Consider the following 24021-nt stretch of genomic DNA (forward strand, 5'->3'; position numbering starts at 1 on the left):
ACCCTGCTGCCCTCTGTTAACAGAAGAAGTTACTGCAGCCCAGCTGGCGAAGAGTGGAAGAGCCTGGATTCCACAGATATACCTTTTCTCCCTTTCACCACCAGTACAGTCCCAATGTGCTTTGAATGGCAGGCTTTAGCAATTCTGCTCAACCAAGGTCCTTGGTCGGAAGTCCAACTTCGGTCAATGTTTTTATTTATTTTTTTATTTTAGATACAGCTATTGCCAGTTTTTACCATGGCCTAAATGAATAGGAAAATGTGTCATGGGTATCACTGATCAGGTCCTGGGGCCTGGCTGACCTCCTTTCTTTCTGACCGACACTCCCAGGTCTGACTTGGGTCCTTCCTCTCCTCTATCTCTCACTCTACATTTGGTGTTCCTCAAGGGTCTAATCTTTCTTCCTCGCTGTTCAACCAGTACCTGGCACCTCTCACCCACCGCATTGCTGCTTTCAGGCTCTCCTCAGCCACTTCTTCTCCCTCTCTCATCCCGGATTGTTTTTCCGCAATCCAGGAGTGGTGTGCCGCCAATGACCTCTGCCTTAATGCAGGTAAGACAGAGAACCACCTCATCAGCTCACCTGCACCTTCCTTTCCTATCACTCTCTGGTTGGCCACCCTGGGCCCTCTTCCTCCTCCCACCTATGAGGCTAAGAACCTCTGGGTCATTTTCGACTCCACACTCTCCTTCTCAACTCATATCTCTGACGTCTCAGAGAAGTCATACTACCAGCTGCACCTCCTCTGAGGTATTCTTCCTTTCCTCACTTTCAACCACAAGCTCACTGTCTCCAGAGCTCTGGTTCGTTCTAGGCTGGACTACTGCAACAACCTTTTTCTAAATTGACCTGCCACTACTCTCCGTCCTCTACAACTCATCCAGAACAGGACTGCAACACTTGTCCTTGGCCTCAAGCCCAGGGATCACATCTCTACAGCTCTGAAATCTCTCCATTGCCTCCCAGTAGCAGCAAGGATGACGTTGAAGACCCTCAGCATTGTCCACAAGGCCTTATGGGGCATGGATCTGCAATGCCTCCAGCTCTCTCTACGGAAATATCTTCCTACCCGGGCTCCTCCAGCTCCAACTCCTTGAGGGTCAGTCACTTCTACAAGCATTGAGTTGGGGGCAGATCTGTTTCGTCGGCTGGTGCCTCCCTCTGGAACTGTCCTGCACTTGTCCATCCTCCCACCCCTCTGCCCCTGGCACTTCTCCCCTCGCTTTCTCCCCTGCACTTGTGTGATCTCAATGTCACTAGGCCTAGTAAGATTGTTATGTTTTGTCCTCCTTCTGTTTCCCCTCCCTTGCCTTGTCGCGCCTTGAAACACTTGTGTATAGGCGCGTTATAAATGCTATATCATATCATATCACATCATATCATGGGTGGATTTAGATAAAGAAAATAGACACCAATTCTCTCAGTCTATTCAGCAAGCCAAGAACGATCTTTATAGCATGTCTGCACAACCAAATGAATCCCCTCGCCAATTCTTTCAAAACTTAAAAAAGGGCATTCTCACGTTTTGATATGACCTTGGAACTGCACTTAGCAGAATTCAAAACTGTAGATTTCTATAGGCTGCAAAAATACATTGTCTCTCAGCTAATCCATGAATTTGATAGGGAAAAACCATTAGAATGGATCATTGAAAAGGCCACTAAGATATATGAGATAATATTTAGTGAGAAAGAGGAGACAACTAAAAATAAAGAAACCAAATCAAAGACTAAAGAATCCACACCAGCAATTCTGGAGACAAAGTGTGTAAAGATGCCACTAGAATCAGCCAAAACTCAGGCAACAAATGACATGACACACCATAAAAGTGGTGTGGCACCCATTCCACACTGTCAAAATACAACTGTGCCTGCCGGGGCCTCTGTGCCCAACAGGGTCTGACCTGCTGGGTGCATCTGTCCCGGTAGGCACAGCTTTCACAGAAGCAGTAGAACCGTTAGCAACAGTGATGGTGCTTCTCTCTCCCCACTCCTATGGGACTCTATGGGAATGGGGACTTACGATTTCCGCCGCCTGAGATCCTGGGCCAACAGGACTTGCAATGTCCCTGCGACACTAGTATTTCAGGCAGCAGAAACAGTGTTACGGGGTTGGCAGCAACCCGCCGGTGGCACGGGCAGGTTACCGCCAACCTCATAGTGAGGCCCATAGACAGATTTCAATGCTTAAAGGCCCATGTTAAAATGCTGTGTGAACAAATAGGGAAACTATGTGCAGTTTGAAAAAACAACAAGCAAGTGAAGGTGCAGAAGGTCATAGGAGTGACCTTGCATGTATCGACAACAAGTGACTAGTTATTCATTTTTGTTGTGATGAGAACGCAAATGCCCATGAAGTAAATTTGGATATAAACACTGGGCCTCATTATGAGACCGGCGGAAGCTGTGTCGATGATCATTTTTTTTCCGGCGCCCGGGAATGGCCAATTACTAGTTATTACGGCCCAGCCGGACCGAGTAATTTCCCGTTCCTGGGTGCCAGAAATAAATGCTCCCCATTTCCATTTGAGCCCCATGTGGCTCAATGGGAATGGGGAGGCCGGATGCACCGGCACCATTCAAGAATGGTGCCGGTGCATCCGACATGGTCTGCTCGCGGGTACTGGTCCACCCAGCAGGTCAGACCTGGTGGGCGAAAAGGCACGCGCAAGCAGAACTCGTAGTTTGCCGTTCCCGTAACAATGGTACCGGCAAGCTTACCGGTGCCGTTGTTACTGGACCGACAAACTTATAATGAGGCTCACTGAGTTGTCTAATGAGTTAAATCCAAGACAATAAATGAATGAAAGTGAGACAGGGAACAGTAACACACACAAGAAGGGAATGTGGTTTAACTTTGATTTGAACCACACCATTCAGGTGTGTGGAAATGAGGAGCCAGACTACGAAATAAACATGTAACACCAAAAGAGCAGCGGACTAGATGGCAATTTGAGAAGCTTATGCAATATGAAAATGAAACAAAAAATGAAGAGTCAGGATCAATAAGTAGTTTATCCTCAGTTGATAACCAACCAAAATACCATTTGTACCTCCCAAAAACTAAAAAATTCCCCAAAACATAGATGCAGGTCAGTCACCTGAGGAATATTTTGAACCACGGGTATTACAAGTTACAGTAATGACAAGTACTGTCCAAAATGCAGGTAAGTGTCACATCCCAGAAACTGACATTATGTCACCTGACACTTTTGAAAATATACAGTCAATAGGTTTCAGAGTGGAGGTAAGTGGAAAGGACCCAGGCAATGGGGAAAGAACAATGAAGAAATTGGAAGTGAAAGCTGATGGGCCCAGGTCAGAGGGGCAGTCAGTGGCTACACTACAAATGGGTGCTGAATCTAGGAAAACAGACACAGAAATTCAGAAGGAAATGGGTAGAAAGGGGGTTAAAAGGTCATTTCTTATGCCTATTTGCCTAACAAAAAGTGAGGCTGGTCTGAGAAAAGTAATTCCTGAGATCAGTAGCAATTCACACTTTCTATGCATACTAGAAGAATTTGAGCATAGATATTATGCTCCTATCACTTTTGAAGAGAAAGATAATATGTTTGCAATATTTGACACAGCAATAATAATGTCAAGGGAACTGATATAAAACATCAATGAGGGAAGATCTCCACAAAACCGGGCAAAGATGAGACAGGGTGAAGGCCCTGTGCACAATTTCAATGAGGAAGAAAAACATATCAAAGGTGTCACTGAGGTTGACATAATGATAGGGAAGCAGAGGATGAGGAGGATGAGACAGGACGTTTTGGTCACACCCATTAATGAAATACAATTCCTTATAGGGGCAAATTGCCTGAGGAGGTTGTCACCCCTCATTGATGGCATACATTCAGTGTTGTGGCCAAAAAACCACTGGACCCTAAGAACATAATGACCCAGAGCAACAGTGTAAAAGAATGCCACACCATTGCTAAATCAGAAAGTGCAGTGGAAGTATATCTTCAAAATGGCTGTGTGCCTAGTCTTGGTGTCATTCTCATATGTTAGGATAAAATGCGGGGAGAAAGAGAAACAATTTTAAGAAATGTATTTGGATTCTAAGAAAAACTGGCAAACGGAGATAGATCAAAACACATTGGGCCTCATGCTACCCCCAAACTCGGGTCCAGCAAAAGGGGACTTACCGGGCCATTCCGACCTTGGAGGGCCCGGTAATTCCCATTCGCGGGACCCGGACCCGGTACGTTCCCATTCCCATTTGAGCCCCCATAGGGCTCAATGGGAATGGGGAGGATGGTAGCAGCGGTACCGTTGACAACGGTACCGCTGCTACCCTCCTAGTCTGCTCGTGGCACCCGCGAACAATCTCGGAATGTTGCGGCGAGGTAACAACGGCGCCGGTAGCACTACCAGCGCCGTTGTTGCCTTACCGAAATACTCCTAACGAGGCCCATTGAGCTTTTATTTAGATGAGGAAACCAAATATTGCTGCACAATTAGATCAGGAAAAATACATTTCAACAATTGCAGAAATACACATGGGAGAAGGGCAGCAATGGATCTCTATCATTTAAATGGGCATCTTGAATTAATTGAAGCCATTTTGGCACTGGAGCAGGAAAGGAGTTTCATTAAAGAAAAGGTGTTTAAATTACAACTTGACAGAGAGGAGATTCCACATTTGGCCTGGATTACCCTGAAGTGGGGCAAAGAATTGTGGGAAGATGCATGCAAAAGATTACAATTGGCTATAAATGCATTCATCACAATGTTTGGATTGTAAGTGGAACACAAAGTAAATTCTATTTGATAAATTATATTATGCACAGTGTGTATGGTGTAAGATTTCTCGAATCAGAAGTCGTATTCTAGATTGGGAGGAACTGCACCTGAATTTGAAAACAAAAGACAAGCTTACTATTGTTCCCAAATTATGCCATATGCAATTGAGCTTCAAGTGAAAAAGTCGGTTATCATTCCTGATTTTACCAGACAATGTACAGTAGCATTAAGGTACAGAAAGGGGCAATAGATGAAAGGTCCTGATGCATTTGTGTGCTTTAATGAATCCATGAAAGAGCAAGGGATAGAATTTGAATATACACCATTGGTGGAAATCGTGGATGGCCCCATCCGAATACTGGTGAATGACAAAGGGTTTCAGGACATTCATTTGGAAGAAAACACAGCTTTTGGGATGGCAGAGTAGGAATCTTGCTACACTGCTGATTTCAGCACCTCAGTGATTGGGAATATCCCTGCAAGCTATGTGACCCCACAGGGTGAATTACCTGAATCATTGGATTCTAAACCAAAGGGAATTTTTAGAATAAAGAATAAACTGCGCCAAGTGAAGTGATATGCTGTCATCAGGATACGTGTGGCCTATTTGAATTGGGTGAATCCAAAAGAGAAAAGCAGTACATTGAATTGGAGGCCCAAATTCCAAAAAAGAGACACTGCCACTCAGTTAGAGGAAGGTACAGAGGTTCCTCCTTTGGAGGATTTCCCAGAATTTTCTAAAATGCTAGAAGAACAGATTGAAGTGGCAGATGCTTGCGCAAATGAAGAAGAGAAAGACCAATTGAGGAAACTATGGACAGAATTCAAACGATGTACATGTTGCCACACTACCACAAGGACATGGTAGAGAGCCAGTCAGTCATGTGTGCCTGCAGTCCTGAGACGTTTTCTCTGTGGGTCCAGAATAGAAGTGCATGAACCTCTTGAAGGCAAGAAGTTTTTTCTGTGTCACCCAGGGTCTGAAGGATTATTCAAGACCGCTGGAAGCCAAGTGGCTGAGTATCGCCTAGAAGAGGGGGTACTCTGGCAAGAATCCTTCAAGGGGCATTCCTGCCATGACTTCTTACAACTTGTCCATGCCGGAAAAGGTCCAGGGTCACTGCCTGCAGTGGCGTGTCCACCAGTCGGTTTCCCACCACCAAAATCCAAAGAAGATGCCCCGAGTGTCCAGACTTGATGACGGTCCACAGTCCTGCCCAGTGGTCTTGTGTACATTCCCAGAAGCCATCCTGAGGTCTGTGCTGCGATTGCACCACCAAAGGATCAGAAGGTGGTAAACTGCAATATGCAAAATCCCTGGCCTTGTCGAGGTCCACAGCAAGCCAGAGTAACGACGCATCAATGGAGACCACAGAGAAGACCGAAAGTGCTGCCTTTCCGACATTGCTTTTCTTCTTCTCACCACAAACATCCCAGTGACTCCTTCTTCCAAAGGGGGTCCATCCTCGTGGGTCTCGTTGAGTAAGGATGAGAAACTCCACCACTTTGCCTACCAAAGCACCCAAGGTACTGTGACGAGGAAGAGCATCTTCCATCCTCAAGAATTATTCAGTGGTCCCAGAGCCGTCTTGGATCCTGTTCTCCTGTGACCTCCCAGGTACTTTGGGGTAGTGGGTCCTGTAGAAAAAGAAGCTGAGCAATATTGAACATATTTGGACTGGGCTGTAATATACAAGATAAATCACACCTTAACTTTGTCCTTACAAGTTGCCCAGGTGGGGGATCCTCACACACTATTGTGTATCAACCTTAAGGAAAGCATTCTGCCAATGTTCCTAATCTAACCTGCCTTTCTACAGTAATCTTTGCCATTATCCAATGGTTTATGATTACCATGCTTTTCAATATCTCCCTGCAGTTGTTGCATTCTCAATTGAATCTGAACTATATTTGGGTACCACGTAGATGTGTATATATTTACTATTATTAGGAAGATGTCGCCTGAGTTCAAAGTGGGTTATTTATCGATGTATATATTTACTTTAACCGTATTTTATATAAAAGAACTGTGTTATCTCATAACATAGTGTGTGGACATTACTTTGTGGGGGCTTAGGCATTCACTGTACTTAAGAACCAGCCTGCATCACCTCCCCTGAGACTCGGCCTTGGATGCTCGTCCATTGCTACCATATAGAGAACCTTGACTGGGGTGCTCTGTGCGCTTAATACCCAAAGGTTTCTAAGCGCCGACCCGGGGATCGAACTTGTGTTGCTCCATGTCGTCTAGCTTCCAAGATGAGCACGTTGCTGCTGAGCAATCCTCCCAAGATTCTTTCATGAATATCTTAATATCAGTGTCTGTACCAAAACGCATAATATTATAGGGTAGCAAAATGCACTTTTAGGAAAAGATACAAACAATTCCAGTACATTCATAGAGTTTTATACAGCACTCGTTGTAATCTGTAAACATCACATTCAAAGTTACAGCTACCACTGAGAGATGCAATTAAAGAGTTATTTCTCCATCAAAGAATCGTTCTATACATTGAAGATGAGGTGTGAGTTCGCTCAGTGATGTAAACAGACACCTGACTACTGAAGATTATGTGTATCTTTCATTAACAAGGAGACAGGCCTACCTTCTGCTGTGCTTTTTCCAAAGGAAAGTCTATTTGCAATATCAAAAAGGCCTTATTAACACCAAAATACAGTGTTATGTGTTCCAATAAACACTTGACAAGAGATATTCTTCTGGCAGATCCAAGTAATTGGTGGTAATATGTGATAAACTATGAGGTGTCGGGTGCCCTGTCCGATAGGGATACTAGGCTTGAGTTGTTTCTCTAATCTATTGGCCAGTCTCTGGGCAGTAGCACCTACCATGGTCCCTAGCTCAATTTAACATATCAGTTGGAATGATCAGTGTTGGGGCCCAGGGTTCCAACTATATCACAAGAGGGGTATCTATGTTAAAGGAGTCAGGATGTGTGTACTCATTTGGTTCAAGGGCCTCTCTAAGGAACCACTGTTTCTTCAGAATTCACTAATCTAATACTGAGTCTCAGGATTAAAGTACCCAGCTTTCTTCTTGTCCCAAACTTCCAGCCTCCAGGATTTATTGTTCAGCTTGCTTCTTGGATTCTGAGTCCAACGGATATGGTGCCTAACTCAGGTTTTAACTTTGCCTACAACCAGGTATTGCCCTCTTCCTTTAGCATACAGGCCAGGCTCAGATAGTATCACCCTGTAGCCACAGGAAATTCACCTGGGTCAGCTGCAATACCACTGACAAATTCCTACTAGCAAATATGTTTCCCCCCTTGCGTAGAGTGCACATTTGGAGGTAGATATTGTCAGATTCTTGCTGCTAAACACCCTCCTTCATTAGTAGCAAAACCTTGGACACATTGCTATGAGCAGGTGTTTGCTCCTATTTGCTCAAGGTACTTATCAGGCTGTGCTATTTTAGCCTGACCCTTCACCTGCCAAGCCAAAGGTTACTCTCGTTACCCAATATTTTCTCTCATTATCTGTTATACAGCATCAGCAGGCTGTTGTCTTTCTTTCCTGTGCTTGGTCTGTCCACTAAGAGTGTTTGAGCTATAGCCTCCAGTTCCCTCCATCACTTTAGGTCTGGTGTCTGCCAGTGTCACAGTTATATTGCCTAGTAGTCATTGATATGTTTGGGCCTGGTACTGGTCTTAGAAATAGCCCTAAGCTTGTTTTCAGATTCCTTACCTTCTGGCTCTCTAGGCACACAGCTCTCCAGTACATGTCTGCATTTATGTTTCTCACAGAGTGAGGAAACAGATCCTCTTTTATACTGACTGGGTTGGATGTCAGGTGTTTGTCTGTAGAAATCTGATTGGAGATCGGGTTGGAAGGGAGGATTTGTAATTGTTTTAAAAATGTTGGTGAGCATTTTTAATCCATGTCAATTGGTTTTGCTGTTTGTTTGATCAACAGCCTGTTTGCCTCCCTCATTGATATGCAGCATTCTTTGTTAGGTTTAAGCCTGGGAAATTTCTAATGTATGGGGCCTGTTTGCTTCCCTTTGCCATGGAAATTCCAAGTTGTTTTTTATTTTTTTATTTATTTTGTATTGAATTGGTTGAATTAAATCAACCTTTAAAATATTTATCACAAAAAAGACCAAAAGTCTGCACAAACATTGCCAATTTCAAATACAAACAAAGAAAAAAAAAGCTAATTATCCACATCCACATTAAGTAAAACACCTTAGTTATCAATGAATCACAATCAACCCTACTATGCAAATTTCCTCTATCTTGTTTCATTCCAGTTCGTAAAACATCTGGACTTAAAAAAATAGCAGTAATAAAAATCAAAAGCAAAAAATCAATGTAAACAATTCTGCTAAATACCTCTGCATGTTTTCCCTGTTTATGAATGCAGTTTCATTATCGTTCTCCAGATTTAGATCACCAAAAAATGTACAGCAGCCGCTTGGATTGGATTGAATTGTCAAACCATATATTGCAAGTCATTACACTCCCCAGTTGTACCTGAACCCGGAGGCAGAAAGATGCAACACGATAGGTATTGACCTCTGCTAAACAAGGCACTGGGCGGACTGAGCCCTTGCTATTACCACTACCCAGCAACTAACTGACCTACCTGCAACAAGCAGGAACCAGGACAATCCCTCTATTTTACCTACCAGTCTAGAAAAAGACCTGTTAGGTCAAAACACGTGTCGGCACCACCTGTTATATCATCAAGTGATGAATTTGAGACAATAAAAGATTGGAAAAAATGAAAATCACAAACCTTGTGCAACTACATTTTTCGAGCGCAGCAAAAGACATTGGGGTAAATCCCAGCATAAGAAATTGCACACGCTGAATGAGTGGAAACTATAACAATTCTTAAATGGCTGCTAGTGCAACGATAACAAAGATGGAGGGCGCTGCAACCCATAGTCCCTGGTGCTCTTAACGCAACTGTTAAACTATTCTAATGAGGTATGCTGGTAGCAATCTCATTTTCTTTAGAGGAAAACGCTCAAAATCCCCATCTATATAGAGTCCACATAGCTCACAAGTCCTAATCCAATCAGTGATGTAAATTAGATTTTTTGCCTTTTCAGGGTTATTAATTAGCGTTTCAATTGTTACATCTGCAATAATAAGAACAGAATATACCCTGTTGGTCCAAAAGCGTAGGAACTTATGAGTGGTTGTAAACATATATGCGGTCAATTCTTTTAAGATTACATTATTTGCAGAAGATATTAAGCATTTTCTGAACAATGAACATAATCACCACTCATATAAGGCTTGGAGAGAGATCAGGCCCAATTCATATCGAAGCAAGGAGCACGGTATGGATGTAGGTAAAAAGAGTACTTTTTTCCAAAAACGGACTTCCCATTTATCAAAAGTAAATTTAGTAGTTACAGCGAGAGTTTCTAAGCCGTATAAAATACATGGGACTGCTTTTTGGGTCCAATAGAACCACACTGGTTTGATTGAGAATTTTCCGTACCTGTGAATAAGTATTCTGGATTGTGATATTGCAGTGCCTAAACTCTTCTCCACTTGCTCAAGATGGGCTACTGGTTGGGTTAAACCATCAAAAATCATACCTAGATAGATATATTGAGGAACTAAATCTAGTTTTATCTGGCTTATGTGCCATGAGTATTTGTTACAACCATTTATTTTCGGTGAATACATGATTATTTGGGTTGTATTCATGTTTATTGCTAATTCATTGTTCACTATGTAAGAATTGAGTGCCGTAAGGAGGTTCTGCAGCCACTCTGAGTTTTTGAAATTAAGAACATATCATCAGCATACATCAAAGTGTGTATTTGCTGAGTATTGATCTTGGGAGAGTCAGAAATTACGTTGCTGAAGACATGAGTTACATCGTGAATGAAATCATTAAAAATAGAGGATGCCAACAGGCACCCTTGCTTCAATCCACGAGCGGTTGCAATGTGAACTGACAAAGTCCCATCCAAAGATAAGCAAACACATATCGTTGTACCTGAATGTAGGGCATAAATGATCTCAAATAAGGTAGTGGGGCATCGATCACTCTTCAACTTGTCAAACAGAAGAACTAGTGAGACAGAGCAAAGGTGGAATTTAAATCTACAAAAGCAAGATATAATGGTTGTTTACTTTCTTGACAGTGAGATTTTATGGCATTTATGGTCATTAAATTAATGTGAGTACCCATTCCTGCAATACATCCAGTCTGCTGAGGATCTCAATAGTTATTGGCTAAGGTCCACTTTTTGAAATCGTGGAGTACAAATTTAGAGAAAATGTTCCCAGGGGAGTCTAATAGAGCAATTGGTCGATAATACTTTGCTGCAGATCTGTCCCCTTTTTAAAAATCAGGATAATTCTAGAAGATTGCCAAGAGGTCGGGATGGATCTAGAAGTCACCACTAACTTAAAGATATGATACAGAATACGGGCCCATTCCGTAGAGTTGCTTTTAAGTGTGTAATTCGAAATGCTTTCTGGTCCAGCTGCTCGGGCGTACTGGCCTTTCTGATAGTGTCTTCAATCTCAACTGGGGTGAAGTCTAAGTACCATCTGGTCTCAGGTGATTGTACATAGTTTGCTTCTTTAAATTTACTATCTGCATATAATGCAGAGAAATATGCAACCCATTGAGTTTCATTAACCACATTGAGCTGGGCTTCTGCTTGTCTGTTGTTCGAATGGTTATCAAGCAGATGCCACATCTCAACTGATTTTGTATTACTTATTGCAATTGCCATTTGTTCACTGTCTCTCTGAAACATTAGAGATTTATGGCTTGTTATCCAATTTTTATATCGAGTTTTAGCCAATATCAGTTCTTGCCATCGGGACTGTGAATGCAAGGAAATGATCATCCTTTTTAGCTGTCTAAATTCTCTTCGTTTGACCAAAATGACCTGATCAAAGTGATGTTTGTGTTTAACTTGGGCCTTAGACGGCATTGTAATTGTGTGGATTAAAATCTCAGTATATTGCAACCCCACTCTGGGCATGTCCCAATGTAAAAGGTGCTCAAATTCGCAGACCCATGAGTTAGTCCATTTTATTCTTGTTCTTGCATTATTGACCCCAAACCCAAAATTCTCTGTACATTTCCTAGTTGTCAAATCATTCCAGGCAATAGAGATAGCGAGTAATTTGTGATCACTAAACGCTTGCGTGCTGATTTCTAGCTTCTGTATTTTTTTAAATAAACTCTGGTCAGCATATATATAATCAATAGTGCTAGTAGAATTGCTACGGAACCATGTAGTTTGAGAAGGAGAATCACCAGTAACTGACCCATTAACCATCTGAAAATGTCTCTCTTCCATATAGCTTTGCCAAGTGGACACTGCATTGGTCAGCCGCTTTGGATTAAAGCAGTCAGGATTTAAATCTCCCATGATAATAGTATGAGAGGTTGTAGCGGCTATGTTAATTAACTCAAAAAGTTTATTCAAACCACCATAAAAGGCGACATCAGACCATGACATCGGATTTCTATAGACATTAAGAACGGCCAAAGATTGAGCAGCAATTGTCACTTTGACTAGTTGTAAATGGATATTTTCAACAGCCCAAGGTGCAATGGACAGGCCTCTTGTACGATTGACCGCTACAAGGAGACCCGATACGGGTCGCCCTATAGTTATCAAAGCTGGAGAGAGAACAATGTCATGTCCATCCCAGATTGGGGGGATAGTAAACCAGGTTTCTTGAAAAACCAAGATGTCAAAATCAATGGGGAAAGATTGAATAGAGGACTGAAGATGCAAGTGACCTCTTGTATTCCAACTAGCGATTGTCAATACTTGTTGGACTGGTGCGTTTAATGGTTAATGTCTTCGCACATTTTAAGGGTCCATAGTATTAACATTATTTGCCCACTGACTCAGATAAAAATTTGATTTGGGTATCTGAGTCTTAGCTTTTCGGTGGAAATTTAGGCTCTTGGGCAAGCAAAAAGCTCATCTCAAATAGGGACATTTTTGCCTGCCAAACTATATTAGCTACCACCCGAGATGGGATTCATAATCTGACAATTGATGAGGATGTGTCAGAAATGAATTCAATCTGTTTGATATCTCTCGACGTAACGTCTTGAAGTTCAACCACATCTTTAAAGATATTCAAGACGCTACGCCTTTTCAAATCATACATCAGAAATTGGTCTTCTCCACATTTCAAAATGAATGAGAATTGTGATGCCTTGTCCATCAAAGGTGGTAGTTTGGTAGAGGCATTAGACCACTTATGATTTTTGGAATTGGAGTTGGTCTTTTTTCTGTTTAGTTGATAGGAGTTCTGAGACGACACATCATTTGTAAGTGTATCATGGGTGGCGTGATGGGACTCAAAAGGAATGCATGTAGGATGAGAGGTATTAGTTGTTGAGAGCTTGCTTGAATTGCTCAAGACTTGCTGAGGGTCTTTTGAGCATTGAAGCTGTTCCATCAGAAATGCATCTACTGCTCGCTTCAATATGTCAGTAGCTATAAGTCCATGGTCGTTAGTAAGTGAAGATGGCAGCAGCTGAGTAGGTTTAAGAGTCGCTTTTATACCATCAGAACCCGCTGGTATGGGAATTCGAGGCACGTGCTCTGATTGGGCAATAGTCTCCACAAGAGAGTGTAGAGGTGTATATTCAAGATCATTTTGAGTTTTGCGAGTCACTTCAACAGAATCTAGAGCAACCGTAAGAATTTCAGGCAGCTCAGGTTCCTGCGCCACAATGATCGGCACAGATGGGGCTGATGAAAACACCCTGGGTTGTGTGTTAGAAGAATGTGCCAGAGGGACAGAACCTCCTTTGGCTTTACAAAAGGCATTGAGAGTACTTTTGACTCCTCTACGAGTCGTGAGATTTTTAGATTTTTTCAAAATTGAAAGGTGTTTTTGGGGCTTTGGTCGGAGAGGTTGTTTCCCCTTAGGACCCAAAAGATGTTGGACTTTTTGAGCTGACTCACACCACTCTGATTCCTCGTGAGCCACTGTTTTGCGCAATTCTTGAAACTCATTAGCCTGCGCACTTAAATCATCCAATTCATCATCAACTGGATGAATGATTTTACTAAACTGCTGCAGCTGGATGGAAAACGGGCCTTGGATTGACTTACAGAGGGCCTGATCAATCAAATTGCCACAAATTATCACAGATTGCTCAACATCCTTCGGTGAACTAGGAGCTGATGGCAGGGCATTGTAGGCAAGTGATTATGATTTTGGGTCCATAAATAGATCATTTCTAATTGGGCAGCCTGCTTCTGTAGTTTTTCGTCCATTTGTTCAAATAATTTATGCACACCCAAGACAGACGTATTAATGGCAGAAAGCACCAGTTCTGTCATATTAGACGCTGAGACAGACGGTATTGTGTGTGGAGGGCTCACGACTCTTGGGGTCGGAAATGCAAAAGAAGCCACCAGAGAAGACAGCCTGATTGAGGAAGAGTCAGAGCTTGAAACATCACTAGCCGACCGACGACCAGCAGTACAAATAGAGATGGGAGATTCACACTGACTGGCATGTAAGGATATGCCAGAGCTATTTTCACACACACTCAAGGATGAAATAGGAGCATGTAGGGGAAATGTTCAGTGAAGCAATATGAATGTATTTCCTCTTTCTCTTCTACATTTTCAATGAATCCAGAATAGTTGTGTGAGAGATGGTTTGACGCATCGGACATGGAGCAATTGCTTTCTCCTCGATTTGGCCCGTTTGTAGATAACCCAGACATATGTTATTGAGGAACAGACGTTACATGCTTTTGGGGGCATACCTCAGGGAATATCTGTGGTTTAGGAAGCTTAGCAGTGAAAAGAATCCTGCTTGGCAGTGAGGGCACGATAGAATTCCCCGGGGTAAGTACAAACGGGGGGATTTGGGAGTTAAACATTTGAGGAATGGAGCAATGGAGATCAGAAGCAGTGATATTGTTAGGCATATTAGACTTAAGTGTGTAGGCTACAAACTCCATAAACACAAATACAGTTTAACCACACTATTGAGAAGCTCACCAGAATATCACAGCGTTGGAGAACAGAACCAAATTAAAAGAGAAAGCAAGACCTTGGGCGCCGCGCCGCAGCGAAGCGGCAAAGTGGAACTTAACGTGAACTTGCTCATGTGCACGCGCTATGCGCGTGAGAGCAGCTTTTGAGCATGTTGGGGACGGAGTTTCCTGGGCAGGCCAAAGCAGCCTATCAATCACAGGCCGTGCCAACAGAACACTGAAAGCAAACAAACGACACAATCGGGTAGAGTCAATCATCTGGCGTTGTGGCTTAGGTCACCTGGAATCAAAGGGAATCACACAAGTCCATGAAAATCGATCCGTAGCAGGAAACCAGCACCAAATACAGCGAGCAGCAAAGAGTTCCAGCAGCAAAGCGGAACTTAACATGAACTTGCTCGTTGGCCTAAGCGAAACAAAAGACTGCAATCAACCCTAAATCTTGGCAGGCCTCGACAGCTTGAAGCCTGCCTTAGTCCATCTCCCTGCCCCAGGGTTGCATGGTGACAATACTGGAGCACCTTCTCTGAATAATTGATCCCGTAGATTGAATAATTCTTATATAGTCGTGGTGTTAGTCTCCGGCCCTCAGGGCTCGGGCCGCCAGTCTCCACCTTTAAAACTTGTCTCCCCTTCCTCAGCTCACGAAACCTTAGCTGGGGATCTTGGTGAATTAATGAATAATAAATAATGTAGATTTGCTTAAACATTCACTTGATGAACACTAAGTCCGCGCATAAGTTCCATATAGCAGGCATCAAAGGAGTCAGAAGTTACATAGGCAAAACCCACTGAGACTTAGACGAACCACTCAGGAGCACTTACACCGCTCCACCTAGCTTTAACTGCTCCAACTTCTTTACATGGGCTTCACTGCTGCGGGTGACTGTGTGGCAATTATAGAGGCAGGGGGCGGGGTTCAGCTAATTCCAGGTTGGCGATTCAACAGTTCCACGGACCTCACTGCTCCAACTATTTTACGCACCCATGGCAGCTGCGGGTGACTGTGGAAATTATAGAGGCAGTCGGCGTCATCAGCAGCAACATATTCATGTCTGTCTTCTTTTACTATGCCATTCAGACGATGCTCAGCATTACCTGAAGCAGGGGAGTGTAAGAAGGGTTCTTGTTTGTTGTAGTTATAACGTTCGATACCAAAGTGTTTCCAGTACCCATATATGCCATAATTGTGTTTTGGACTGGGTGTTCCTGATTGGAATGGGAGTCCTTGTTCCCAAGAGGGGAGTCACTCCCAGAGAGGTACCAAATGCCTAGTCCCCTATGGAGGGTCTTGCTTAGTGGGCTCACCGTCCCAGTCTGAAAGGGGATGGCTCTCATCTGTGGAGAAGGGGTGAGTTGTCGAGATTTGTCACAGGATTAAACATAGGGCATATAGAGTCCTTCATATGAGGTTTGATAGGGCAGTAAAGAAAGATGCACACAATGTGGAAACCTGGGAAATTAAAAATGGGATTTAGACAGCGAACGAGATCAAGAGTCTGTGTGGATTCATTAGAAAACTGGGCATTTGTTCCACAAACCCCGAAAATTGGTGCACTTTATATTATTGTCCTAAAGTGACATATTGAGGATATATCACAGTGCTTATTTAAAACAAATAGACAAGAATTAGCATGAGTGTTCTAGGATCTCTTTCTGACTGTTAAATCTGTACTACTCCATGTTAAATAATGAGTTAGTCTTAGATATTACAGCAACCCCAAAGCAGTGGAAGGACAGAAGGATCCCTCAGACCCCTTATAGTGCTCTTCTCTCTGAAAAGTGTCATGGAGGTTTCTGTCCTCCTGGGCTGAACTCTCAGTCAGATATGAAAGAAGGTATCCATTTTCGTGGCTTTGGTACGTACTTCATACCCTCTCACACCAAAGAACAGTATTTTGACAACTGTTAAAGGACAGTGGAAGCACTGTGTCTTTGCAAGGTCAATTTTTCATGGAAGGACACTAAGGCAGACTCCACACCAAAGTGAGGTGAATGTGTGTGTTCTGATCCCTGAATGGGGTCCCTTGGGAATGGCACCCAATTACGTGATCTCATAAGGCGCAGGAGGTTCAGTAATTGCAGCACACGCTGAGAGACTCACAGCAGGCCTGCCTTGGGGCTCCAGTACTTCTTATAAGCTGGTCTTGTGGTGCTTGCAGTGGCTGCACAGAGATCCTCATTACAGCAGGTAGGCCTATTAAGGGACATGGGGCAGAGGGAGCACCGCGTCCTGCTGTGAAGGGTGTCTGACCAAGCCTTGCTTTACTGTTCATTTTCTTTAAAGTCTTTATGGGTTTTAGCAAACAGTATACAAAAGGCTTCAAGCAACACAGGTATAAATGTATTACCCTTAGTCAGAACAATGGTGTAGTTCCCAATCAATTTATAGTCGTTCACATAATACTATCAGTACTAGTAATCATACCCAATACTATGCCAATGCTGGGTACTCTCCAGTACTGAATACTCCAGAGCTAGCATTTCATAGCACAAATCTACAATAACATTTCAGAACACACAACAAAACCATCAGAAAAGGACCTCCTTGGCAATATCATTATTAGTGGTTGAGTGTGTTGGTAGATCACAAAGTGCTAGATGGGGAGCCTACATTAAACTGGACCTAGAATACAGTATCAAAGAGAACCTCGGTAAACAGTAGTTCCAGACTGTGAGTATTATGGTGAAGGTTTACTTGTGTATAACTGGGATCTAAGAAGCATCTATCTGTGAGGGTCTCATGCGTGGTAAGGATCTGGAGACAAAGACACATCTTTCCTCACCAGTCCACAGGATGCCCCTGCTGCCCCTCCATAGGGTGGAAGTGATGTATGTGTGTTCTGAGGGATAGCTTGGCTCCCTATGTCGGTATTACGGTGCCTTGGTAAAAGTCGGTGATTCCTTGCCACACCGGAGCTATACTTAGAATCAGGTCATCTGCCAGGAGCAAGCACTGCCCATTTACCATCTCGGCATGGCGGAGACAGACACACACAGAGCAAATGCAGGGGCTGTGAAGCTAGCACCTTGAGGCTGGCAAACACAGAGCCACGTTGCTGATGTTTCTTATCACTGAGCCTTTCTTATGCAGGATGAGCCATTTAGAACTGAAAGATCCGGAACAGCGCCAGTTCTGTGTTCACTTCATACCCAGTTAAAGTGTGCAAAAAGATAAATCCCCTTTTAAAGATTGTATGTATTATATCCATGATGTTGCCTAGCTTAACATACCAAGAGGTGATCTTTATGTAGTTAGGGCATGTTCTTAATATCAAAAGTGCATAGCAAGGAGCTGGAAGTTTGTGACACAATCTCCATACCTAACATAATTTATTGCACAACTTTTTCAGTGTGTGTTTGAAAGAAGTGGTCAAAGTACATTTTTGTTAAAAGGAAATGTTTCAGGCTTGTATTATTTTGCATTTTGGGTGTTTAACTTCAAGATGCGAAAATAACGCTACAGAGGTATTCTTTTAGCTTAACATGTGTCTGTACGGATTTACATGTAAGATTTCTCCAATTACTGCATTCTGCAACTCTATACAAGAATAATATTGCTGGCCGTCAAATTCAACACTTAAAATGTTTGCCAGATAAAGCTTGGTAGGTGTGTGGCTAAGTGGTTACATTGTAGAGTGGGTTAAAGTACCTGCTTCACTGTTTAGCCAAAGTGTGTGATCCTGGGCAACTAATTTAATCTCCCTCGACATTACTGCTCACACCAAAGTCCTTGTAAGTGATTAAGTTCACACCATATGAAAAAATCTGCCCTAAGAAATGAAGTGTGTTTAATGATTTTGGGGACAAAATCCTTTGAAAATGTTCTATACCCTGTTATGATATGTTGTTGAATCGTGGCTAGCATGCCTTCTTCCTTTTTTCACAGTTTCTAGGCACTTAAGGATCTGCAAAAGGTAGGGTTGGGGACTATTTAGTAGTGGGGTAGCAGGACAAGATTGCTTTGTTACAATGTTAATGTGTGAAGATCTGAAAAGGTAAGTCTCTGTGTTGGATTTACTGTTTGTACATATTTCGTGAGCTGTCTGTGGCAGTGTATAATGTGCACTATGGGTTGTTGAGGTAATTGTGTGGTTGTCTGTGGTGTCTGTCAGAGCAGTGCAGAAAGTTATGTTGGTGTATCTGTGTTGGGTTAATGCGGCATTCAGGAAATTAAGTGCACCTTCTGGTGGTGTACATTTGGTGCCATTCAGTGGCAAAATTATTTGATGTCACAACGTTTTGGATGAGCCCGCATTTATACACAGCAAACTATATATCTGTATATGTTTATCTTACTCATTTCATGCATACCAATATGCACAAATATTTTAATACACAATATACATACCAGTTATGCTAACCCTGCATGGGAATTGAACACCCTGCCAACAGACATCAAACATTAGAAAGCTACATCATTGAAACACACATGCATAAATCACAGTTGTGATCAATGAGTCCTCACAACAAAGAAAAGCAAGGCTCCCCTCTGGACACAGATGCCTCAAGTGCCTTCAACACAAACCATCAAGAAATATACCCATGTACAGTACCTGAACTGCACGCCTCAAGGCAAATACAGCTTGTATTTTTTCTACCCGTGTACCCCCCCCCCACTGAAACTTTTTAAAACCTGCCAAAATGTCAAGAAGATATGCACATGGCAGTGGTGCGTTGAATAAAATCCAGCAACATAATGTGTATTCTGTCAGTTCAAACAAAAGGAAAGCCCAAACTGACCCACAGTAACTGACTTGAAAAGTAAACTATTCACATAATAAATTAACCTAACAAACACATTTAACATTTTCAGAAATACTGCCCTCAGCAAGAAAATAGGAGTGCACTTTTTTGTGTGCACATCCTGAATATAAGACTACAACTATCAGAGTGCAAAGAATATAAGCCTAAAGAAATCTTAGTTTGGCATCTGTTTAATTTTAACAAATATAGCAAAAGAAACTTGATAAGGGCACCTGTATATAGTTATTGTTTTTTACAAACATGCAGTCCTACATTGTAATATATACCAGTTAAATGGATGAGGTAGAACAATGGGTTTGTTTTTTACAAACATGCAGTCCTACATTGTAATATATACCAGTTAAATGGATGAGGTAGAACAATGGGTAATGTGCCTGCGACAGAAAACAGCATACAACTTGCCTGTCGTAGAACCATGATTCATTAAAAAAAAGTAGCGAGTGGGGTAATATCATACCTGTTGCCAGTGCCATGTGAATTTGCTGACTTTACACTGGGCTAAACTATAAGTCATCTTGTGATTACTTAGAAGTTCCAATCTGATCATTGGGAGTAAAAACACATCTGTGACTAGTAATGTTTTCATGCCCATCCTTCTCTTTATTTTTGAATCAGAGTTCCCATTTAGGGCATCAAGTATATACACACACACACACACTTGTTCCCCTTGGCCATGCTTTGAGCATATCTGGATTTTCCAGGCCGCAGTCCATACTTAATTACTTTGTGATGGATTTGTGTGCCTGGCCCTACAGTGAAACAATTCACACAACCAGTGTCTTAACCAGCTGAACTACATTGCAGGGCCTCTTGACACTATTTACATGTGTTATATTGATCTAAAATCAGTTATATCAAATGACCCCCTACCAACGCAATCCCCCATTCAAATAGTGTGAGGGGTGAAGCAGTGGCCCACAAACATGTATCTATGGGAGCTTTGCAACCATGTTGGAGGAGTTATTTAGCAGCATCACTTTGTCAAACTACATTTGCTATCGCCAATGACAGTCATTCTGGCGCTGCCGCCAACTGCGGATGACATAGTCTCTGGCTATCAACTCCAGCTCACAATCACAAATACGATTGCACAGTGAATGAGGTAATGTTACTCAACTGTGCAGATTTCTGGGATATGCATGCACAAAGCAGTTGTTGGTGAAAATGTATTTTAAGTCCTTTGCTTCGTCTACTCATTACAGTTGAATATGGTGTTAGGTTTTAATGATTTTAAAATTCTATGCAGGCCTTTATAATTAACTGAGTAGAAATTCTGTTATAATTGCCATGCCCATAGCAAACAGAAAGAAAGGACTAGAAGACATGGCACTGTCTGTGGTGAGCAGCAGCTGAGGACCCAGATCATGCAAAGATGTGCACTTCTTTATGATGACAAGCCGATGCTCCATTTCTATGTTATCAGCTCACGTGCACTGATCAGCACAGCTTAGCTTCCTCGTCCTGTTTTGTTTACGTCATTCGGGGATGACATGTTTTTGAGAGAAAGCATCTGTTTTGAGGCTGTATAATAGCCTCTACTTTTACCAAACATGCCTTTTTTTTGTAAATGCATATTTAAGAATGTGATGTTCATTATTTCAAAACATTCTGAATGAATGGGTGTGCCTAAGACAGTCTCACTTTAGGATACCCAGCAGAGGGGCACATCGAAAGATCGACTGGCAAATTTCATGCATCTGCTGTAGATCCGGCAGGAGGTTTACAGCGTGTATGAAACTGCCTGTGACAATTAAAAGGCTGAACTATTTTGTTAGGCTCAATAACGGTAGTAGGAATAAAAAGAGCGTGACACCTTGAAAATAAGGCCCATCCGAGAGCTATGGGCACATTGTTTTCGAAATGGATATGCTATACCCAAACATCGCATAAGGTGCGCATATGATGGGAATAACTGTCAAAAGCCTATACAGAAGCAAAAGCTACTGCCATTGCCAAAGCTTGTTCGACTCTATAGTAGAACCTTGGCAGCATTACTCTTTACCCAGTGAGCTGATTGAAAGGGGATTTGCAGAGTTATGATAAAACACAAGATTCGATATATAACTGTTGCAAAATTCTCAAGCAAAGAATCCCAAACACTATTTTCTTTAGCATAAAGTTAAAAAAAATAGGCCTTACCAGAATCAAAATTGATTACTGTTAACTTGATAGGATCTGAATATTCTACAAATAAATCACTGCTGGGTGAGTGTTTCACATCCTGAACTCCATTATTACATACTTGCAGGTCAGAGGTTTTGCTTCAGGTTATGTGGTTATTAATTGCTCCTGGGTGAACCAGCTGTGACTTTTGGTGAGTGGCTTCAGCTCTGTGATTGTCGCTCCACAATCCATCAGTCGACCCAACTGTTTCCCATGTGATGTAAAGGATCTGCCGTAACCAGGGATATTAAAAAACATATCTTCATAGAGGCTACATTAGTCATTTACTAGGATAGGCAGATGCCCGGAGGAACAGTTCTCAGCTGCTATATGGGATATTGAAGTTTTATTGTTATTCGCCGACCACAGTTTCTAACCTTGAGCATGAAGGAGCATTGTTGAAAGAATGCTTAGTTTTCCTCCAGAGCTTTCATAAGCACGACTCTTGCTCTTGGCCCCCACTTGTTGAGAGGAGAAATGAGGCAAAACCATATTTGTGTGCAAATGCTTAAGATCACTGATTGTTGTCAATTTTCTATGATGATTTATTGGAATGAGCATGTTGGAAAGGATCCCAAACACCTGTGCTTATCGACCTAGATGTTTGACTCTCAATGCTGTATTGAAGTCAGCGTCCAGACCCTGGACCTCATTCCGAGCAGGGCGGTAAGGGATACCAGGCACTGGTAAGGAGACAGGTGCCGGTAATCCCTTACTGCCAGGATTGGTCTGGGACAAGAAATAGGCCCGGTCAGCCAAAAAAAAGTGGCCCACTCCTCGCCTCAAAAAAGTGGCCCACCCCTTGCCTCGTAACCCTTGACCTCTGATGACATCACCGGAAGTGATGTAATTTCACCCCACCCCAAAGTGACATCCCGGGAAGCGATGAAACACGACTTTTCAACCCTTGACAAAACAGGAAGTGTCATCAAATAGCATTGTTCCTAAGTACACTAAATCACTGTGAATCCAAGCAGACGTCCAAGGCCAAATCATAATATGTTATTGTATAGCACTTAAGCTTAAGCTCTTTTTTATAGAACAATATGCATACAATATCACCCAACCTGTGTTGGTACTCATTTATAGACCTAAGAAGGCTTTTTGAAAAACAAAAAACAAAGAAAATGGAAAAAACTATATATTTTTTTTCAATATTATTTTTCCAAACCGGCCCAGGCATGGCCAGAATCCGGCCCCCACTCCCCAGGGATGATTTCGACCCGTCCATGGGCCGAAAGACAGAGGGGCCAATCCGACCCTGCTTACTGCCCTATTCCGAGGTCCCTAAGGGACCAGGGCGCTAATAAAGGGCTTGCTAGTCGATAGCCCAGTATTAGCGCCCTCCCCATTCCCATTGAGCCCTATGGGTGCTCAAATGGGAATGGGGAATGGTTTGTTCAATGGGGACTTACCGGTCCCGCCAGGGTCGGACTACACCGGTAAGTCCCCATTGAACAACACCGGACTCAGACCCGTTATTGGAGGCAGTCATGGTGCAAATAGCGCCATGACTATCTCCAATCTCGGAATGAGGCCCCCTGTCTTTCCAGCTTTTGAGGACCCTGGAGACCAGGCAAGCCACGTCTCCCAAGGACTTCAGGCCAATGTTGTGATGCTTGAGATCTCCAGTCTCCCACCTAGTAGTTAGAATAGGCCCTGCTCGGTTGAGTCTTCCTCTCTTCCTGATCCACTCCATAGTGCTTTCATGAAAGTAATCAGTTTCATACGAGACTGTGGGCCTCATTACGACTTTGGCGGTAGCCATGCCGCTATTGGCGGCACGGCTGCTGCCAAAATCAGGTCTGGGTTCCCTGAATGGGAATTACCGGGCCATTCTGAGTTCGGAGGGCACGGTAATTCCTCCCTCCAGGAACCTGGACCTTCCCCATTCCCATTTGAGCCCCCATAGGGCTCAAATGGGAATGGGAGAGGGAGCAAACAACAGGCGATTACGATCGGCCTGTTGTTTGCTCCCTCTTCCCCTCGCGGGACCCGGTAAGGACGCCTGGTTTGACCAGACGTTACTTACCGGGTCCCGCGAAGGGAGCTTGTAATGAGGAAGAACGGGTTTCACGGGTCCGCCTCCTTTAGCAGAGCGCGTTATCCCGTTCCGCCTTAGTCGTAATGAGGCCTTGTGCCTTTGAGGAGTTGCCATGTGGCAAGGGTGTAGGAGCCCTGCTTTTTTGATGTTTATTCATTCATCAAATGATGTAGGTATTTCCATATCTGAAAGGAAAATCCGCGGATCAGTTTCCCCTTTTGTAAGCTCATACGTTCCATACCAAAAGCAAAGTGTGTACTTGTGCCCCGCTCCATCATTATACTGGTTCACAGCACCTGCTC

Source organism: Ambystoma mexicanum, chromosome 13, assembly GCF_040938575.1.
Source record: "Ambystoma mexicanum isolate Mex_15411 chromosome 13, UKY_AmexF1_1, whole genome shotgun sequence".
NCBI classification, from domain to species: Eukaryota; Metazoa; Chordata; class Amphibia; order Caudata; family Ambystomatidae; genus Ambystoma; species Ambystoma mexicanum.